The sequence below is a fragment of the Acyrthosiphon pisum genome, chromosome A2 (assembly GCF_005508785.2).
Source record: "Acyrthosiphon pisum isolate AL4f chromosome A2, pea_aphid_22Mar2018_4r6ur, whole genome shotgun sequence".
NCBI lineage: Eukaryota > Metazoa > Arthropoda > Insecta > Hemiptera > Aphididae > Acyrthosiphon > Acyrthosiphon pisum.
In genome coordinates, this window is record NC_042495.1 from 108,884,594 (window position 1) to 108,893,406 (window position 8,813).

Consider the following 8,813-nt stretch of genomic DNA (forward strand, 5'->3'; position numbering starts at 1 on the left):
AATATATTGACTCTCTTAAAGCTATTTAAAAGCATGAGAATATTTAAATTTTGTTAAGTTTTTTTTTTATAAATGTCAATATTTTTTCATTGGGTTGAAACTCGAAATGATTGAAAATATGATACTAGGTTCCCCATAAGTTTTATAATAGCAGTTGAGAAATATTAATTGATCCATAGGCACATTTTTTTTTTAAGTATTTAAAGGTAAAGTTTTGACATCAAAATTATGAAAGTTTCCAAATTATTTGGTAGTTAAAAATTTGTAAAAGCGTCAATTTGTATAGCAAAGAATTCAAAATGTAAAACAAGGATTCTCATAAATAGTTCATACTGTAACCAAACAATCTATAAAATATATCAATATATAATAAATCAATATCATTATAAATATATTTATTTAGTTTGAAAGATAGTATTAACTAAGCGTACAAGGATATTTTGTTGAACGTCAAGGACATCAAACTGCGTACTTAGAATTTTTTTTCAAACACCTATTATTAAACACCAAAATTAAACACGTCAATCTCCCTCACCTTATCCATGACATGTACAATATAAATAGAAGCTATTCGCAAGCAGAGCTTAAGAAATTGATAGTATCTCATCGACCCACCGCACAGGCTCAAGTCCTATCAGGTAAATTTACACAAAGTGTATTCAAATTTACAAACATACTAATACATTTCTTATTCATTTTTAAGTGCTTAAAACAAATAGTTATAATTTATTGTGTTCCAGTCAATTTTATCAATTAAACCTCTGCCCGTCGTGGATTCAACGGTATTAGTAACCTAGTCGAGCAATCCCGGTCACTACAGATCAAGATGAATAAACGCCTGTTGATTCTGGTAGCAGTGGTGTATTTTTTGGGGATGATTGGATTGGCGTACGGAGATTGTCCAGATCGTTGCTGGTACTACAGGAGTGAAGCAGTCAAACATTGTTCTTCTCCGACATCAACAAATGAGTGCAGTGGGTACGACCTTTTCGGCATATGTCGATGTTGGTGTTGTTAAACTTGTCTCTTGTTCGATTAACTCATAAAATATAATATGCTAGCAACTTTATACTGTAAAGATGCGTGCAATTTTATTTTACTGGAATTCGGTAATAATAATAAATATATGACGACCCTGTTTGATTTACGGATAACGGCTATAACAATGAATTTCGTTATTTTACGAGTCATGTTTTCTATGATACTTTTACAACTCAATTTATTTGCAGTAGCGTGTAGTATAACAGATATTTAGAAATCCCTAAATTAATACTAATTGCTGTCGATATATGGTGCTAGCTTCTCTTATATTCTCCTCGTGCGTATTAAAAAGCTTGTATATTTAATTCGCATAATGTACCTACTTATAAAAAAAAAAAAAAATTACATACATATTATTATAATTTATAACTAACCAACGATTTTTATTGTAATAAAAAAAAAATAATGTAAAACTATTAACCACATTTTAAACTTTGTTGTTAAACACAATATAGATATATTAATATAAATACCAAATTGCTATGTTATTAAACAAAATACGTCTTATGACTACCCATAACAATTAATGTTTAATATATTTATATATATATATGTGTTATTACCTTTTGAAATTAATAATCTGTGAAAAAAAATGTAATTACAGAATGCTTCCAATAATTTTTATTATGTGCATAAAATTATTTGAATTGTTAAATATAATTTTAAAATATTGACATGTAATTTTGAACTTACAGAAATCATGTTTTTTTTAATTAAATATTTAATTCCAAACTTATTCATTTTCATTGGCATATATCTTAGTCGTGTTAAAGTAGGTATAATATTTGATGAGGAAATCTAATTTGTTTTTAGCTTATGAACCTTGTTCAACACACCGTGCATTTGCTGTAATAAATATATTATTCTTTTTTTTTTTTAATAAACTAATGTACACACAATAAATATTATTTATTTATTTATACGGAATTCATTCCATTTACAATATTGTAGATATTATAGTACTAATTGCACTATTGCAGTATAACTGACAAAATATTATGTACCATTTTTTATCTAAGATAAACATTAGATAAATCATAACATAATTATTTAGATACTTTAAAAGATTATTTATTTCAAAAAATCTTATTTAGATAATTTTATAAGTCCCAACATTGTTTATTAGTTATCCAAAAAAGTAGAATTGAAATATATGAAGCCTGCACATAGTCATTGAGTGTTTCCATCGTGATCACGCTGTATAATCTGTAATAAATTTATAAAATAGGTAATGTAAGGGGTGGTACAAATATTCAAGACTGGACGGCGCGATAGAAGGCCCCCACTCTAATGACGCTACGTCATGAAACTACGTACTTGAAATTTCTTTTTCAAACACCAATAAAAAATTAAACTCGTCAGTGCCCCCTCACCTTATCCACGACATTTGCAATATAAATAGAAACTATCCGCAACCAGAACTTCAGAGAAGAAGTATCTCATCGCCCTACAGCACAGCTCAGTCTTTATAAGGTAAATTAACACGACGCGTAATCTGTATTCGAATTTACATACGTACTTATATATTTCTAATTAATTTTTAAGTATTTATGACAGAAAGTTTTAACATTTATTGATGTTGTGTTCCAGTAAATTGTATCAATTAAACCTCTGCCCGTCGTGGATTCAACGGTATCAGCTAGTCATCTAGTCCATCAAATCCAGGTAACTACAGAGCAAGATGATAAAACAACTATTGATTCTGGTAGCAGTGGTGTATTTCTTGGGGATGATTGGATTGGCGTACGGAGATTGTCCAGAACGTTGCTGGTACTACAGGAGTGAAGCAGTCAAACATTGTTCTTCTCCAACAGCAACAAACGAGTGTAGTGGGTACGACCTTTTCGGCATATGTCGATGTTGGTGTTGTTAGACTTGTCCCTCGCTCGATTGACTCGTAAAATATAATATGCTAGCAACTTTATACTGTAAAGATGCGTGCAATTTTATTTTACTCGAATTCGGTAACAATAATAATTAATACATGACGCCCATGTTTGATTTACGGATAACGGCTATATAATAATGAATTTCGTTTTTTTACGAATCATATTGTTTTCTATGGTACACTTTCACAACTCAATTTATCTGCAGAAACATAGTTTAATAGATAATATTTAGAAATACCTAAATATTAATACTAATTGCCGAAGTGCTAGACTTCTTTTATTCTCCTCATGTGTATCAAATAGCTTGTATATTTCATTCGTGATATTGTACCTACAAAAAAATAATTATTATAATTATTTGTAACTAACCAATTATTTTCATTGTAATAAAAAATAAAATAACGTAAAACTATTAATCACATAATTTGACAATGTAAACTTTTTTGTTAAACACAATATAGATATATTTATATAAATATACCTAATTGCTATGTTATTAAACAAAATACGTCTAATAACTATCTGTAACGATTAATATTTTATATTATATAGGTACTTTTGAAATCAATAATCTGTAAAAAGCAGTACAATAATTATTTAAATTGTAAAATATAATTTTAAAATATTGACGTGCGATTTTGAATTTACAGAAATCAAGTTCTGCACATTAAACATTTAATTCCAAAATTATTCATTTTTATTGTCATATGTTATAGTCGTATTTATGCAGGTATAATTCTGGATGAGGAAATATATTTTGTCTTTAGCTTATGAACCTTGTTCAATACATCGTGTTTCTGCTGTATCAAATATATTATTATTTTTTAATAAACTTATATACACATAGAGAAATATTGTTTATTTATTTTTACGGAAATAATTCCATTTACAATATTGTAGATATAGTAGCAATTGCTATACTATTTTTACAGCATTCTTAACTTATTAATATTATTATAGATATAAGAAGTACAAGAAAAATTACGACTATATTATACTGGCTATACAAATAATAATAGGTACTAACTAAACATCACTAACTGTTTCCTGTTAACTTGCATACATTTCAATGCAATGAGTGCAACATAAACGAGGACACAGTATACCTAACTCAGTAATGTTCGTAAATTGTTACAGTTATAACCTCTGCGGTTTAAAATCACCCCTTAGCTTTAAATTGGAAACAAAATCAAAATTCGAAAACTGCAACTCACAAGTCTCGCCGTCCTCTAAGATAGATTGATGTCCTAAAATATCTCAAAAAATGCACTTAAAAATACTTATCTAGGCCTAGGTATGATAAAATTGTTATCAATGGTACCTTCTACATATGTTATGTATGGTGTGATAAAAATAATAATACTTAATAGGTTTATTATATAACGGCAATAATTTGAGTAGAAAGGCCTATAGCTATGATAAAATTATTATCGACGATAACTTGTTGTGCTATATAATTTATTATATGTACAGTTTGCAGTTTGCCGAAAGTCTCTTGTCAATCACGACAATTTTCGTTCATTTTATGAACTAATTGTGAAAAGTGCTCTAAAAACAAAGAAAACGCACTTAAATCGTCAACAAAATCAAAAAAAAATTACTTTAAAATAATCATTATCACCCAAAACACATTTTATATTTACAGATTTACGTTTCAAAACCCCAGAAAAAAGATGCTTTTGCATCAAAATCCCAGCCCTAATTATGAGTATTATTTAGTATTCATATAATCAATGGTAGGTATTATGTTCTAAAAATAAACATGTGGATATACCTAGGAATCAAAATTTCCAACAAAAAAAAGGTTTTCCGAAGAAAACGGGAAAAAACCCGGTTTTTTTTCGGAAAAATTGTGAAAATTTGGTTTCATTAAAAATTTCCGGGAAAAAATGGTTTTTCCTGAAAAATTAAAAAATCAAATAAAAAAACGGAATTTTTTTTCTAAAGAACTAAAAAAGTAATGTATAGTGGAAACAATCTAATAAATAATGATGGTTGACAATCATATAACATGCATATTATAATATATACCTACCATACCTAACTCAAAGTCTGTAGTAGTGTAGTGGATAAATCTAGAGAATTCTATACTTGATTTATAAATAATTATAATTTGTAATATTAACATTATTAACTACTAAAGTACTAACTATTAAGTATTTAATATGTAATTATTTCTTAATTTCTTAATAGTTATTAATAATATTTAATTTTTACCTACTCACCAAGTTTAAAAATATAAAGACTATCAAGTACCTACTATAATACCTTATTAGTTATTATAAAATATATAAATTGACAATAAGTATACAATTTTTAACATTTAAAAATACAGGTGATTTATTTTCGGGGAAATACACTCTCCCACATAAATAACAATTTGATATGTACGTATCTACGTCATTTTTAGAACAAATATTGAAGTATCTGTATATTTTTAAAAGTTTAATTTTTAAATTTGATACAATAATACATTGACAACCGTATTGGAAAATGTGAAATGTCAATGACAAATGGAAATTTCATTATCTATTTTTTAAAATAGTTTATTTTTTACATAGATTATTTTAATTTTTAAGCATAAATACAATTTTTTAATTTTCCACAAATTTGGTTTTTTTTTAATTTTCCGAAAACTTCGGTTTTTTTCGGAAATGTATTATTTTAATATTCTCCGATTTTTCCACGTTTTTCGAGGCTCTGGGAAAAAAATTGTTTTTTTCCGAAATTTTCACGGAAATTTTCCGGCATTTTTATGCCTAGATATACCATAATATACTATATATTATATTAATTGTACATAATAAGTAGTATAAATATTTATTATATTATCCCGTGCTTATTCTATCAGAATTAATTATTATTGCAGTTATTCACTCGTTACGTAAACAGTTGTACGCTAACTCCCGAGTATCTCAAGCACGCGGCCACCGCGTCACCTTCGTCAGCTGCCGTCACTGCGGCCAACGGCCCGGGCGGTGGATCGCCGGACGTTAACCGGCACAGCAACCACGAGCGGTTCAAGATCAGCGTCATCTGCCCGAGCTCGGACTGCATAGCTCATAAGCGCAGCGACCGCCGCCACCACGGCCACCCACCTCGGTGGACGCCAACTGCAACTCGCCTCCCGAGACGCTTAGCCGAAAGTCGCGGAGCTCGTTCTCGTCCACGACGTCGCCGACCTGCTCCGGTCCGCTGTACGCCATCCACTACACGGTGACTCAGATGTACCATCACCAGCGGGCCGCCACCGTTCGGTCAGTGGCCGACACGTTCGCTTGTCGGCTGCGTGTGGCCGGTGCAGTGCCGCACTCGCGTCTCCTGTTGACGCCGTCACCCGGCGGAAAATATGCAAATTATTTTGTAGTTAAAAATGTGTAAAAGCTTCAATTTGTATAGCTAAGGATTTAAAAATTAAAACAAGGATTCTCATAAATAGTTCATACAGTAACCAAACAATCTATAAAATATATAAACACAAATATTTTTGTATAGACATTTGAAGTTCAATTTCGGACGAAATTAGATATTTAAACTAATAATATAATAATATGACGTATAGATTTTAGTTATTTTGTTGTAATTTAAAAATATTATGCATGTGTACTTGAAACTTTTAAAATATATATTAAATTGCATACACACAATGACAATTCGACAAAAAATAATGTAACCTATTGTAGTACTAATGAGTAATGTCTATGTATACAATAAATTACTTTGATAACAATAATATCATAAAAACAGTATATTCTTAGTAATATTATAGACTGACAGTCGGTCTTCGCTCAGAATCGTTTATCGCACGCAATAATTATTATTGTATATTATTTAATTCAAATTTAACATATCCGTTAGAACACAGTAGGTGAATTGATTCCCGAGGCCTACTTTATGTATTAACTATATGTCGATGTTGGTGTTGTTAGACTTGTCTCTTGCTCGATTGACTCATAATATATTTTTTTATTTTTTTTTAAACCACACTAAGGCTTTTTTATTACAATGATTTTTAAAAATGCATTTCAGAGGTGTTCATAAATGTTAAATATTAATAAATAAATATTTTAGTAAATATATACAAGCTCATAAAATATATGAAAGAACATTATAATGTAAAGATGCGTTCAATTTTATTTTACTTGAATTCAGTAATAATAATAATTAATATAAGACGCCCATGTTTGAATTAGGGATAAAAACGGTATTTTACTAGTCATATTTTTTTCTATGATACTTTCACAACTCGAATATGCAGAAGTATAAATTAAAGTATAAATTATACTATTATACTGTTTAATAGATATTTATAAATAACTAAATTAATACTAATTGCTGTCTATAAGGTACTCGACTTCTCTTATTCTCCTCATGTGTATTAAAAAGCTTGTATATTTCATTCGCAATAATGCGTATCTACAAAAAAAAATGCCATACGTATTATACTTGAAACCTAACCAATTAATTTTATTGTTAGGTATATATATATATACCTAATTTCTATGCTAAAATAATTTCTAATACAAAATACGTCTGATTATGACTACCTATAACAATTACAATATTATATTATATACTTTTGAAATTAATAATCTGTAAAAAAATTTAACCACAGAATTCTTCCAATACTTTATATTATTGTGTGCATACAATTATTTAAATATTGACATGCGATTTTGAATTTACAGAAATCATGTTTTGTACATTAAACATTTAATTTATTTATTTTCATTGCCATAATATATACGCATTAAAGTAGGTATCTAATACTCGAAGAGGAAATCTAATTTGTTTTAAGCGTATGAACCTTGTTCAACAAACCGTGTTTCAGTCGTCATAAATATATTATTTTTTTTTAATAAACTAATTTACACACAGATAAATATTGTTTATTATTAAATATTGTTTATTGTAGATAGAGTACCAATTGCACTATTGCAGTATAACTGTCATAATATTATGTTGACAGTATTCAAACTGGTTAATATACTTATTATTTTTATTATAAAATTAACGCCAACCAGCTTTTATAGAATGATTTACAGTGTATACATATTTAAATCACATGGATAACAGCAAAGATTTAAGTACAAACTAGACTAGGTAAATGAAGATAAGAAAAATTCAACAAAATCCATTAGATATGATATTATAGTAATTAATATTTAGTATAATTTACTGAAATTGCAATAAAATCAGTGCAGTTGCGTCGCGCAATATTATCAATATTTACAACAATAACCACGAAAAGTCTAAAATCGAAATGCTCAAGTTGAACGTCCGAACGATAATGTACTCATAAGGTTATTCATTTTATATAAGTATTATCATTGGTTATGAGTATTATTGAATATTCATAATCAATGGTATTATGTTCTAAAAACAAACAACAAACATGTTAATATACCATAATATACTATTTATCTTTATATTATATTAATTGTACATAATAAGAAGTATAAATATTTAATATTCACTATATCATAATTTCATAAATAGTTTATTTTATCAGAATCAGAATAATTAATTATTATTGCAGTTATTGACTCGTTGTGTAAACAGTTTTAAACCACGAGCGGTTCACGGCACGTCCACTTTTCAGCTGCATGTGGCCGGTGGCAGCCGGAAGGAACACCGCCGGTGCAGTCGCGTCTCCTGTTGACGTCGTCGCCGGGCGGATACCATCACCACCACAGTGGCGGGCGACCCGCGTCCTGTTCCGTCACGTTAGTCAAAGACCAACTTTCGCCGTCGCCGTCGGCGGTGACTGCGGCTGTGGTGGCGGCCTCAGGTCCTCGAACAGCAAGTCCAAGTTTGTGTCGATGATGATGGGGAACATCAAGGGCCCAGGTGAAGCGGTTCCGGATGGAGACCACGGCGGTC

The 8,813-nt window shown here is 29.4% G+C and overlaps 1 long non-coding RNA gene across 1 annotated transcript; it reads left to right on the plus strand.

Moving 5' to 3' along the window:
- Positions 1-507: 507 nt before the first annotated feature.
- On the plus strand, positions 508-3,782 carry LOC100574486. The gene is made up of 3 exons (XR_119180.4): positions 508-638; positions 741-2,514; positions 2,632-3,782. It is a non-coding gene; the product is annotated as an uncharacterized LOC100574486 (long non-coding RNA).
- The last annotated feature ends 5,031 nt before the right edge of the window (positions 3,783-8,813 follow it).